This window comes from Carcharodon carcharias, chromosome 11, assembly GCF_017639515.1.
Source record: "Carcharodon carcharias isolate sCarCar2 chromosome 11, sCarCar2.pri, whole genome shotgun sequence".
Classification (NCBI taxonomy): Eukaryota; Metazoa; Chordata; class Chondrichthyes; order Lamniformes; family Lamnidae; genus Carcharodon; species Carcharodon carcharias.
Genome location: NC_054477.1, coordinates 167,392,541 through 167,405,484, shown reverse-complemented (window position 1 = coordinate 167,405,484; position 12,944 = coordinate 167,392,541).

The following is a 12,944-nucleotide window of genomic DNA, read 5'->3' as shown; positions in this document are numbered from 1 at the left end:
ACCTGGTTGTCTTGATGTTTGATACTTGCTGCTCTTGGTGTTTGAGAACTGGTGCTCTTGGTCTTTGAGACCTCGTTTTCTTAATGTTTGAGTCCTGCTGCTCTTGTTATTTGAGACCTGCTGCTCTTGTTGTATGAGACCGGGAGCTCTTGGTGCTTTTGACCGGGTGGCTTTGGTGTTTGAGACGTTGTCGTTTTGGTTTTTGAAACCTGGTGGTCTTGGTGTTTGAGACCTGGTACACGTGGTGTTTGAGAAATGATACTCATGGTGTTTGAGACCTGGTGATCCTTTTTTTTGGGAGCTGGTGCTCTTGGTGTTTGAGACTTGGTGCTCTTTGTGTTTGAGACGTACTGCTCATGATGTTTAAGACCTGCTGCTCTTGGTTTTTGAGAACTGGTGCTCTTGGTGATTGAGACCTGGTGCTCTTGGTGTTTGAGACCTGCTGCTCTTGGTGTTTGAGACCTGGTGCTCATGGCGTTTGAGACGTGGTAATCCTTATGTTTGGGACGTGGTTGTCTCGGTGTTTGAGAGCTGGTGCTCTTTGTGTTTTACACCTGGTACTCTTGGTGTTTGAGACCTGGTGCTCTTGGTGTTTGAGACCTGCTGCTGTTGGTGTTTGAGAACTGGTGATCTTTGTGTTTTACACCTGGTACTCTTGGTGTTTGAGACCTGGTTGTCTTGGTGTTTGTGACCTGGTGCTCCTGGTGTTTGAGACCTTGTGATCTTGGTGTTTGAGACCTGGACGTCTTGGTGTTTGAGAGCTGCAGCTCTTGGTTTTTGAGAACTGGTGCTCTTGCATTTTGAGACCTTGTACATTTGGTTTTTGAGAGATGGTGCTAATGGTGTTTGAGACCTGGTGATCTTGGTGTTTGTGACCTGGTGCTCTTGGTGTTTGAGACCTGGTGCTCTTGATGTTTGAGGCCTTTGGATCTTGGTGTTTGAGACCTCGTTGTCTTGGTTTCTGAGTGCTGGTGCTCTTGGTGTTTGAGATCTGGTTCTCTTGGTGTTTGAGACCTGGTGTTCATGGTGTTTGAGACCTGCTGATCTTGATGTTTCAGATCTGGTGCTCTTGGTGTTTGAGACCTTGTTGTCTTCGTGTTTGAGAGCTTTTGCTCTTGGTTTTTGAGACCTGGTGCTCTTGGAATTTGAGACCTTGTACATTTGCTTTTTGAGAGATGGTGCTTTTGGTGTTTGAGACCTGGTGCTCTTGGTCTTTGTGACTAAGTGCTCTTGGTGTTTGAGACCTCGTTGTCTTGGTGTTTGAGTGCTGGTGCTCTTGGTGTTTGAGAGCTGTTGCTCTTGGAGCTTTAGACCTGGTGTTCTTGGTCTTTGAGACCTGCTGCTCTTGATGTTTCAGACCTAGTGCACTTGGTGTTTGAGACTTGGTTATCTTGATATTTGAGACCTGGTGCTCTTGGTGTTTGAGACCTGGTGCTCTTGGTGTTCGAGACCTGCTGCACCTGATGTTTAAGACCTGATGGCTCTTGGTATTTGTGCCATGGATGTCTTCGTGTTTGAGACCTGGTAGTCTTGGTGTTTGAGAACTGCTGCTCATGGATTTTGAGGGCTTGTGCTCTTGGTGTTTGAGACCTGGTGCCCTTGGTGTTTGAGACCTGGTGCTCCTGGTATTTGCGACCTGTTGCACTTGGTGCTTGATTCCAGGTGATTTTGGTGCTTGAGACCTGGTGCTCTTGGTGTTTGAGACCTGGTGATTTTGGTGTTTGAGACCTGGTTCTCTAGGTGGTTGCGACCTTGTGATCTTGGTGTTTGAGATTTGGTACACTTGGTGTTTGAGAAGTGGTACCCTTGGTGTTTGAGACCTGGTGAACCTGGTGTTTGAGACCTGGTGATTTTCGTGTTTGAGACGTGGTGATCTTGGTGTCTGAGACCTGGTCGTCTTCGTGTTTGAGACCTGGTGCTCTTGGTGTTTGAGACCTGGTGCTCTTGGTGTTTGAGACTAGCTGCACTTCGTGCTTGAGACATGGTTGTCTTGGTGTTTGAGACTTGGTGGTCTTGGTGTTTGAGACATGCTACACTTGCTGTTTGAGAGCTGGTGCTCTTGGTGTTTGTGACCTGGCTGTCCTGGTGTTTGAGAGCGGGTGCTCTTAGTTTTTGAGACCTGGTGCTCTTGGTGTTTGAGACCTGCTGCTCTTGATCTTTGAACCTGTTGCCCTTGGTGTTTGAGACCTGGTTGTCTTGGTGTTTGAGACCTGGTGCATTTGGCGTTTGAGACTTGCTGGTCTTGGTGTTTGAGACCTGGTGCTCTTGGTTTTTGAGACCTGGTGCTCTTGGTGTTTGAGACCTGGTGCACTTGTTGTTTGGGACCTAATGCTCTTGCTTTTTGAGAACTGTTGCTCTAGCTGTTTGGGACCTGGTGTTCTTGGTGTTTGAGACCTGCTGCTCTTGATGTTTCAGACCTGGTGCACTTGGTGTTTGAGACGTGGTTATCTTGATGTTTGAGACCTGGTGCTCTTGGTGTTTGTGTCCTGGATGTCTTCGTGTTTGAGACATGGTAGTCTTGGTGTTTGAGACCTGCTGCTCTTGGATTTAGAGAGCTGGTGCTCTTGGTGTTTGAGACCTGGTGCCCTTGGTGTTTGCGAACTGGTGGTCCTGGTGTTTGCGACTTGGTGCACTTGATGTTTGAGTCCTGGTGATTTTGGTGTTTGAGACCTGGTGCTCTTCGTGTTTGAAACCACGTGATTTTGGTGTTTGAGACCTGGTGCTCTTGATGGTTGCGATTTTGTCATCTTGGTGTTTGTGAAGTGGTACACAGGGTGGTTGAGACGTGGTACCCTTGGTGTTTGAGACCTGTTGAACTTGCTGTTTGAGACCTGATGACCTTCGTGTTTGAGAGGTGGTGATCTTTGTGTCTGAGACCTGGTGCTCTTGGTGTTTGAGACCTGGTGCTCTTCGTGTTTGAGACCTGGTGCTCTTGGTGTTTGAGACCAGCCGCACGTCGTGTTTCAGACATGATTGTCTGGCTGTTTGAGACTTGGTGGTCTTGGTGTTTGAGACATGGTACACTTGCTGTTTGAGAGCTAGTGCTCTTGGTGTTTGAGACCTGACTGTCTTGGTGTTTGAGAGCTGGTGCTCTTGGTTTTTGAGACCTGGTGCTCTTGGTGTTTGAGACCTGGTGCACTTGTTGTTTGGGACCTGATGCTCTTGCTTTTTGAGAACTGTTGCTCTGGCTGTTTGGGACCTGGTGTGCTTGGTCTTTGGGATTGGTTGCTCCTGGTGTTTGGGACATGGTGCTCTTGGTTTTTGAGACCTGGTGCTCTTGGTGTTTGAGACCTGGTGCTCTTGATGTTTGAGGCCTTTGGATCTTGGTGTTTGAGACCTCGTTGGCTTGGTGTCTGAGTGCTGGTGCTCTTGGTGTTTGAGAGTTGGTTCTCTTGGTGTTTGAGACCTGTTGTTCATGGTGTTTGAGACCTGCTGCTCTTGATGTTTCAGACCTGGCGCACTTGGTGTTTGAGTCCTTGTTTTCTTCGTGTTTGAGAGATGGTGCTCTTGGTTTTTGGGACCTGGTGCTCTTGGATTTTGAGACCTTGTACATTTGCTCTTTGAGAGATGGTGCTATTGGTGTTTGAGACCTGGTGCTCTTCGTGTTTGTGATATAGTGCTCTTGGTGTTTGAGACCTCGTTGTCTTGTGTTTGAGTGCTGGTGCTCTTGGTGTTTGAGAGCTGGTGCTCTTGGTGTTTGAGACCTGGTGTTCTTGGTGTTTGAGACCTGCTGCTCTTGATGTTTCAGACCTGGTGCACTTGGTGTTTGAGACGTGGTTATCTTGATGTTTGAGACCTGGTGCTCTTGGTGTTTGTGTCCTGGATGTCTTCGTGTTTGAGACCTGGTAGTCTTGGTGTTTGAGACCTGCTGCTCTTGGATTTTGAGAGCTGTTGCTCTTGGTGTTTGAGACCTGGTGCCCTTGGTGTTTGCGAACTGGTGGCCCTGGTGTTTGCGACTTGGTGCACTTGATGTTTGAGTCCTGGTGATTTTGGTGTTTGAGACCTGGTGCTCTTCGTGTTTGAAACCACGTGATTTTGGTGTTTGAGACCTGGTGCTCTTGGTTTTTGCGATTTTGTCATCTTGGTGTTTGTGAAGTGGTACACAGGGTGGTTGAGACGTGGTACCCTTGGTGTTTGAGACCTGTTGAACTTGCTGTTTGAGACCTGATGACCTTTGTTTTTGAGACGTGGTGATCTTGGTGTCTGAGACCTGGTGCTCTTGGTGTTTGAGACCTGGTGCTCTTCGTGTTTGAGACCTGGTGCACTTGGTGTTTGAGACCAGCTGCACGTCGTGTTTCAGACATGATTGTCTGGCTGTTTGAGACTTGGTGGTCTTGGTGTTTGAGACATGGTACACTTGCTGTTTGAGAGCTAGTGCTCTTGGTGTTTGAGACCTGACTGTCTTGGTGTTTGAGAGCTGGTGCTCTTGGTGTTTGAGACTTTCTGCTCTTGACCTTTGAGACCTGGTGCACTTGGTGTTTGAGACCTGGTTGTCTTGGTGTTAGAGACCTGGTGCTCCTGGTGTTTGAGACTTGCTGCTCTTGGTGTTTGAGACCTGGTGCTCTTGGTGTTTGAGACCTGGTGCTCTTGGTTTTTGAGACCTGGTTGTCTTGGTGTTTGAGTCCTGCTGCTCTTGGTGTTTGAGACCTGCTGCTCTTGGTGTTTGAGACCGGGAGCTCATGGTGCTTTTGACCGGGTGGCCTTGGTGTTTGAGACCTGGTCGCTTTGGTGTTTGAAACCTGGTGGTCTTGTTGTTTGAGACCTGGTACACTTGGTATTTGAGAAATGGTACTCATGGTGTTTGAGACCTGGTGATCCTGCTTTTTGAGACCTGCTCCTCTTGGTGTTTGAGACCTGGTGCTCTTGGCGTTTGGACGTGGTGATCTTCGTGTTTGAGACCTGGTAGTCTTGGTGTTTGAGACCTGCTGCTCTTGGACTTTTAGGCCTGGTGCTCTTGGTGTTTGAGAACTGGTGCCCTTGGTGTTTGAGAACTGGTGCTCCTGGTGTTTGCGACTTGGTGCAATTGATGTTTGAGTCCAGGTGATTTTGGTGTTTGAGACCTGGTGCTCGTCGTGTTTGAGACCACGTGATTTTGGTGTTTGAGACCTGGTGCTCTTGGTGGTTGCGATTTTGTCATCTTGGTGTTTGTGAAGTGGTACACAGGGTGTTTGAGACGTGGTACCCTTGGTGTTTGAGACCTGTTGAACTTGCTGTTTGAGACCTGATGACCTTCGTGTTTGAGACGTGGTGATCTTGGTGTCTGAGACCTAGTGCTCTTGGTGTTTGAGACCTGGTGCTCTTCGTGTTTGAGACCTGGTGCTCTTGGTGTTTGAGACCAGCTGCACGTCGTGTTTCAGACATGATTCTCTGGCTGTTTGAGACTTGGTGGTCTTGGTGTTTGAGACATGGTGCACTTGCTGTTTGAGAGCTAGTGCTCTTGGTGTTTGAGACCTGACTGTCTTGGTGTTTGAGAGCTGGTGCTCTTGGTGTTTGAGACCTTCTGCTCTTGACCTTTGAGACCTGGTTGTCTTGGTGTTTGAGACCTGGTGCTCTTGGTGTTTGAGACTTGCTGCTCTTAGTGTTTGAGACCTGGTGCTCTTGGTGTTTGAGACCTGGTGCTCTTGGTTTTTGAGACCTGGTTGTCTTGGTGTTTGAGTCCTGCTGCTCTTGGTGTTTGAGACCTGCTGCTCTTGGTGTTTGAGACCGGGAGCTCATGGTGCTTTTGACCGGGTGGCCTTTGTGTTTGAGACCTGGTCGCTTTGGTGTTTGAAACCTGGTGGTCTTGTTGTCTGAGACCTGGTACACTTGGTATTTGAGAAATGGTACTCATGGTGTTTGAGACCTGGTGATCCTGCTTTTTGAGACCTGCTCCTCTTGGTGTTTGAGACCTGGTGCTCTTGGCGTTTGGACGTGGTGATCTTGGTGTTTGGGACGTGGTTGTCTTGGTTTTTGTCAGCTGGTGCTCTTGGTGTTTTAGACTTGGTCCTCGTGGTGTTTGAGACCTGCTGCCTCTTGGTGTTTGAGACCTGGTGCTCATTCTGTTTGAGATGTGATGTATTAGTGTTTGAGACCAGGTGCTGTTGGTTTTTGAGACCTGCTGCTGTTGGTGTTTGAGACCTGGTACTCTTGGTGGTTACGACGTGGTGATCATGGTGTTTGAGAGCTGGTGCTCTTGGTGTTTGAGACCTGGTAGTCTTGGTGATGAGACCTGGTTGTCTTGGTGTTTGTGACCTGGTGCTCCTGGTGTTTGAGACCTTGTGATCATGGTGTTTGAGACCTGGTTGTCTTGGTGTTTGAGACCTGGTGCTCTTGGTGTTTGAGACCAGCTGCACGTCGTGTTTCAGACATGATTGTCTGGGTGTTTGAGACTTGGTGGTCTTGGTGTTTGAGACATGGTACACTTGCTGTTTGAGAGCTGGTGCTCTTGGTGTTTGAGACCTGACTGTCTTGGTGTTTGAGAGCTGGTGCTCTTGGTGTTTGAGACCTTCTGCTCTTGACCTTTGAGACCTGGTGCACTTGGTGTTTGAGACCTGGTTGTCTTGGTGTTTGAGACTTGCTGCTCTTCGTGTTTGAGACCTGGTGCTCTTGGTGTTTGAGACCTGGTGCTCTTGGTTTTTGAGACCTGGTTGTCTTGGTGTTTGAGTCCTGCTGCTCTTGGTGTTTGAGACCTGCTGCTTATGGTGTTTGAGACCGGGAGCTCATGGTGCTTTTGACCGGGTGGCCTTGGTGTTTGAGACCTGGTCGCTTTGGTGTTTGAAACCTGGTGGTCTTGTTGTTTGAGACCTGGTACACTTGGTATTTGAGAAATGGTACTCATGGTGTTTGAGGCCTGGTGATCCCGATTTTTGAGACCTGCTCCTCTTAGTGTTTGAGACCTGGTGCTCTTGGCGTTTGGACGTGGTGATCTTGGTGTTTGGGACGTGGTTGTCTTGGTTTTTGTCAGCTGGTGCTCTTGGTGTTTTAGACCTGGTGATCTTGGTGTTTGAGACCTGCTGCCTCTTGGTGTTTGAGACCTGGTGCTCATTCTGTTTGAGATGGGATGTATTAGTGTTTGAGACCAGCTGCTCTTGGTGTTTGAGACCTGCTGCTGTTGGTGTTTGTGACCTGGTACTCTTGGTGGTTACGACGTGGTGATCATGGTGTTTGAGAGCTGGTGCTCTTGGTGTTTGAGACCTGGTAGTCTTGGTGATTGAGACCTAGTTGTCTTGGTGTTTGAGACCTGGTGCTCCTGGTGTTTTAGACCTTGTGATCTTGGTGTTTGAGACCTGGTTGTCTTGGTGTTTGAGAGCTGGTGCTCTTGGGTTTTGAGACCTGGTGCTCTTGGATTTTGAGACCTTGTGCATTTGGTTTTTGAGAGATGCTGCTATTGGTGTTTGGGACCTGGTGATCTTGGTGTTTGTGACCTGGTGCTCTTGGTGTTTGAGAGCTGGTGCTCTTGATGTTTGAGGCCTTTGGATCTTGGTGTTTGAAACCTCGTTGTCTTGGTGTTTGAGTGCAGGTGCTCTTGGTGTTTGGGAGCTGGTGCTCTTGGTTTTTGAGAGCTGGTGCTCATGGTGTTTGAGCCCCGCTGCTCTTGATGTTTCAGACCTGGTGCAAGTGGTGCTTGAGACCTGGTTGTCTTGGTGTTTGAGACCTGGTGCTCCTGGTGTTTGAAACCTTGTGATCTTGGTGTTTGAGACCTGGTTGTCTTGGTGTTTGAGACCTGGTGCTCTTGGTGTTTGAGACCAGCTGCACGTTGTGTTTCAGACATGATTGTCTGGGTGTTTGAGACTTGGTGGTCTTGGTGTTTGAGACATGGTACACTTGCTGTTTGAGAGCTGGTGCTCTTGGTGTTTGAGAGCTGGTGCTCTTGGTGTTTGAGACCTTCTGCTCTTGACCTTTGAGAACTGGTGCACTTGGTGTTTGAGACCTGGTTGTCTTGGTGTTTGAGACCTGGTGCTCTTGGTGTTTGAGACTTGCTGCTCTTCGTGTTTGAGACCTGGTGCTCTTGGTGTTTGAGACCTGGTGCTCTTGGTTTTTGAGACCTGGTTGTCTTGGTGTTTGAGTCCTGCTGCTCTTGGTGTTTGAGACCTGCTGCTCTTGGTGTTTGAGACCGGGAGCTCATGGTGCTTTTGACCGGGTGGCCTTTGTGTTTGAGACCTGGTCGCTTTGGTGTTTGAAACCTGGTGGTCTTGTTGTCTGAGACCTGGTACACTTGGTATTTGAGAAATGGTACTCATGGTGTTTGAGACCTGGTGATCCTGCTTTTTGAGACCTGCTCCTCTTGGTGTTTGAGACCTGGTGCTCTTGGCGTTTGGACGTGGTGATCTTGGTGTTTGGGACGTGGTTGTCTTGGTTTTTGTCAGCTGGTGCTCTTGGTGTTTTAGACTTGGTCCTCGTGGTGTTTGAGACCTGCTGCCTCTTGGTGTTTGAGACCTGGTGCTCATTCTGTTTGAGATGTGATGTATTAGTGTTTGAGACCAGGTGCTGTTGGTTTTTGAGACCTGCTGCTGTTGGTGTTTGAGACCTGGTACTCTTGGTGGTTACGACGTGGTGATCATGGTGTTTGAGAGCTGGTGCTCTTGGTGTTTGAGACCTGGTAGTCTTGGTGATGAGACCTGGTTGTCTTGGTGTTTGTGACCTGGTGCTCCTGGTGTTTGAGACCTTGTGATCATGGTGTTTGAGACCTGGTTGTCTTGGTGTTTGAGACCTGGTGCTCTTGGTGTTTGAGACGAGCTGCACGTCGTGTTTCAGACATGATTGTCTGGGTGTTTGAGACTTGGTGGTCTTGGTGTTTGAGACATGGTACACTTGCTGTTTGAGAGCTGGTGCTCTTGGTGTTTGAGACCTGACTGTCTTGGTGTTTGAGAGCTGGTGCTCTTGGTGTTTGAGACCTTCTGCTCTTGACCTTTGAGACCTGGTGCACTTGGTGTTTGAGACCTGGTTGTCTTGGTGTTTGAGACCTGGTGCTCTTGGTGTTTGAGACCTGGTGCTCTTGGTGTTTGAGACCTGGTGCTCTTCGTTTTTGAGACCTGGTTTTCTTGGTGTTTGAGTCCTGCTGCTCTTGGTGTTTGAGACCTGCTGCTTATGGTGTTTGAGACCGGGAGCTCATGGTGCTTTTGACCGGGTGGCCTTGGTGTTTGAGACCTGGTCGCTTTGGTGTTTGAAACCTGGTGGTCTTGTTGTTTGAGACCTGGTACACTTGGTATTTGAGAAATGGTACTCATGGTGTTTGAGGCCTGGTGATCCCGATTTTTGAGACCTGCTCCTCTTAGTGTTTGAGACCTGGTGCTCTTGGCGTTTGGACGTGGTGATCTTGGTGTTTGGGACGTGGTTGTCTTGGTTTTTGTCAGCTGGTGCTCTTGGTGTTTTAGACCTGGTGATCTTGGTGTTTGAGACCTGCTGCCTCTTGGTGTTTGAGACCTGGTGCTCATTCTGTTTGAGATGGGATGTATTAGTGTTTGAGACCAGCTGCTCTTGGTGTTTGAGACCTGCTGCTGTTGGTGTTTGTGACCTGGTACTCTTGGTGGTTACGACGTGGTGATCATGGTGTTTGAGAGCTGGTGCTCTTGGTGTTTGAGACCTGGTAGTCTTGGTGATTGAGACCTAGTTGTCTTGGTGTTTGAGACCTGGTGCTCCTGGTGTTTTAGACCTTGTGATCTTGGTGTTTGAGACCTGGTTGTCTTGGTGTTTGAGAGCTGGTGCTCTTGGGTTTTGAGACCTGGTGCTCTTGGATTTTGAGACCTTGTGCATTTGGTTTTTGAGAGATGCTGCTATTGGTGTTTGGGACCTGGTGATCTTGGTGTTTGTGACCTGGTGCTCTTGGTGTTTGAGAGCTGGTGCTCTTGATGTTTGAGGCCTTTGGATCTTGGTGTTTGAAACCTCGTTGTCTTGGTGTTTGAGTGCAGGTGCTCTTGGTGTTTGGGAGCTGGTGCTCTTGGTTTTTGAGAGCTGGTGCTCATGGTGTTTGAGCCCCGCTGCTCTTGATGTTTCAGACCTGGTGCAAGTGGTGCTTGAGACCTGGTTGTCTTGGTGTTTGAGACCTGGTGCTCCTGGTGTTTGAAACCTTGTGATCTTGGTGTTTGAGACCTGGTTGTCTTGGTGTTTGAGACCTGGTGCTCTTGGTGTTTGAGACCAGCTGCACGTTGTGTTTCAGATATGATTGTCTGGGTGTTTGAGACTTGGTGGTCTTGGTGTTTGAGACATGGTACACTTGCTGTTTGAGAGCTGGTGCTCTTGGTGTTTGAGAGCTGGTGCTCTTGGTGTTTGAGACCTTCTGCTCTTGACCTTTGAGACCTGGTGCACTTGGTGTTTGAGACCTGGTTGTCTTGGTGTTTGAGACCTGGTGCTCTTGGTGTTTGAGACTTGCTGCTCTTCGTGTTTGAGACCTGGTGCTCTTGGTGTTTGAGACCTGGTGCTCTTCGTTTTTGAGACCTGGTTTTCTTGGTGTTTGAGTCCTGCTGCTCTTGGTGTTTGAGACCTGCTGCTCTTGGTGTTTGAGACCGGGAGCTCATGGTGCTTTTGACCGGGTGGCCTTGGTGTTTGAGACCTGGTCGCTTTGGTGTTTGAAACCTGGTGGTCTTGTTGTTTGAGACCTGGTACACTTGGTATTTGAGAAATGGTACTCATGGTGTTTGAGACCTGGTGATCCTGCTTTTTGAGACCTGCTCCTCTTGGTGTTTGAGACCTGGTGCTCTTGGCGTTTGGACGTGGTGATCTTGGTGTTTGGGACGTGGTTGTCTTGGTTTTTGTCAGCTGGTGCTCTTGGTGTTTTAGACTTGGTCCTCGTGGTGTTTGAGACCTGCTGCCTCTTGGTGTTTGAGACCTGGTGCTCATTCTGTTTGAGATGTGATGTATTAGTGTTTGAGACCAGGTGCTGTTGGTTTTTGAGACCTGCTGCTGTTGGTGTTTGAGACCTGGTACTCTTGGTGTTACGACGTGGTGATCATGGTGTTTGAGAGCTGGTGCTCTTGGTGTTTGAGACCTGGTAGTCTTGGTGATGAGACCTGGTTGTCTTGGTGTTTGTGACCTGGTGCTCCTGGTGTTTGAGACCTTGTGATCATGGTGTTTGAGACCTGGTTGTCTTGGTGTTTGAGACCTGGTGCTCTTGGTGTTTGAGACCAGCTGCACGTCGTGTTTCAGACATGATTGTCTGGGTGTTTGAGACATGGTACACTTGCTGTTTGAGAGCTGGTGCTCTTGGTGTTTGAGACCTGACTGTCTTGGTGTTTGAGAGCTGGTGCTCTTGGTGTTTGAGACCTTCTGCTCTTGACCTTTGAGACCTGGTGCACTTGGTGTTTGAGACCTGGTTGTCTTGGTGTTTGAGACCTGGTGCTCTTGGTGTTTGAGACCTGGTGCTCTTGGTGTTTGAGACCTGGTGCTCTTCGTTTTTGAGACCTGGTTTTCTTGGTGTTTGAGTCCTGCTGCTCTTGGTGTTTGAGACCTGCTGCTTATGGTGTTTGAGACCGGGAGCTCATGGTGCTTTTGACCGGGTGGCCTTGGTGTTTGAGACCTGGTCGCTTTGGTGTTTGAAACCTGGTGGTCTTGTTGTTTGAGACCTGGTACACTTGGTATTTGAGAAATGGTACTCATGGTGTTTGAGGCCTGGTGATCCCGATTTTTGAGACCTGCTCCTCTTAGTGTTTGAGACCTGGTGCTCTTGGCGTTTGGACGTGGTGATTTTGGTGTTTGGGACGTGGTTGTCTTGGTTTTTGTCAGCTGGTGCTCTTGGTGTTTTAGACCTGGTGATCTTGGTGTTTGAGACCTGCTGCCTCTTGGTGTTTGAGACCTGGTGCTCATTCTGTTTGAGATGGGATGTATTAGTGTTTGAGACCAGCTGCTCATGGTGTTTGAGACCTGCTGCTGTTGGTGTTTGTGACCTGGTACTCTTGGTGGTTACGACGTGGTGATCATGGTGTTTGAGAGCTGGTGCTCTTGGTGTTTGAAACCTGGTAGTCTTGGTGATTGAGACCTAGTTGTCTTGGTGTTTGAGACCTGGTGCTCCTGGTGTTTTAGACCTTGTGATCTTGGTGTTTGAGACCTGGTTGTCTTGGTGTTTGAGAGCTGGTGCTCTTGGTTTTTGAGACCTGGTGCTCTTGGATTTTGAGACCTTGTGCATTTGGTTTTTGAGAGATGCTGCTATTGGTGTTTGGGACCTGGTGACTTTGGTGTTTGTGACCTGGTGCTCTTGATGTTTGAGGCCTTTGGATCTTGGTGTTTGAAACCTCGTTGTCTTGGTGTTTGAGTGCAGGTGCTCTTGGTGTTTGGGAGCTGGTGCTCTTGGTTTTTGAGAGCTGGTGCTCATGGTGTTTGAGCCCCGCTGCTCTTGATGTTTCAGACCTGGTGCAAGTGGTGCTTGAGACCTGGTTGTCTTGGTGTTTGAGACCTGGTGCTCCTGGTGTTTGAAACCTTGTGATCTTGGTGTTTGAGACCTGGTTGTCTTGGTGTTTGAGACCTGGTGCTCTTGGTGTTTGAGACCAGCTGCACGTCGTGTTTCAGACATGATTGTCTGGGTGTTTGAGACTTGGTGGTCTTGGTGTTTGAGACATGGTACACTTGCTGTTTGAGAGCTGGTGCTCTTGGTGTTTGAGAGCTGGTGCTCTTGGTGTTTGAGACCTTCTCCTCTTGACCTTTGAGACCTGGTGCACTTGGTGTTTGAGACCTGGATGTCCTGGTGTTTGAGACCTGGATCTCTTGGTGTTTGAGACTTGCTGCTCTTGGTGTTTGAGACCTGGTGCTCTTGGTGTTTGAGACCTGGTGCTCTTCGTTTTTGAGACCTGGTTTTCTTGGTGTTTGAGTCCTGCTGCTCTTGGTGTTTGAGACCTGCTGCTCTTGGTGTTTGAGACCGGGAGCTCATGGTGCTTTTGACCGGGTGGCCTTGGTGTTTGAGACCTGGTCGCTTTGGTGTTTGAGACCTGGTGGTCTTGTTGTTTGAGACCTGGTACACTTGGTATTTGAGAAATGGT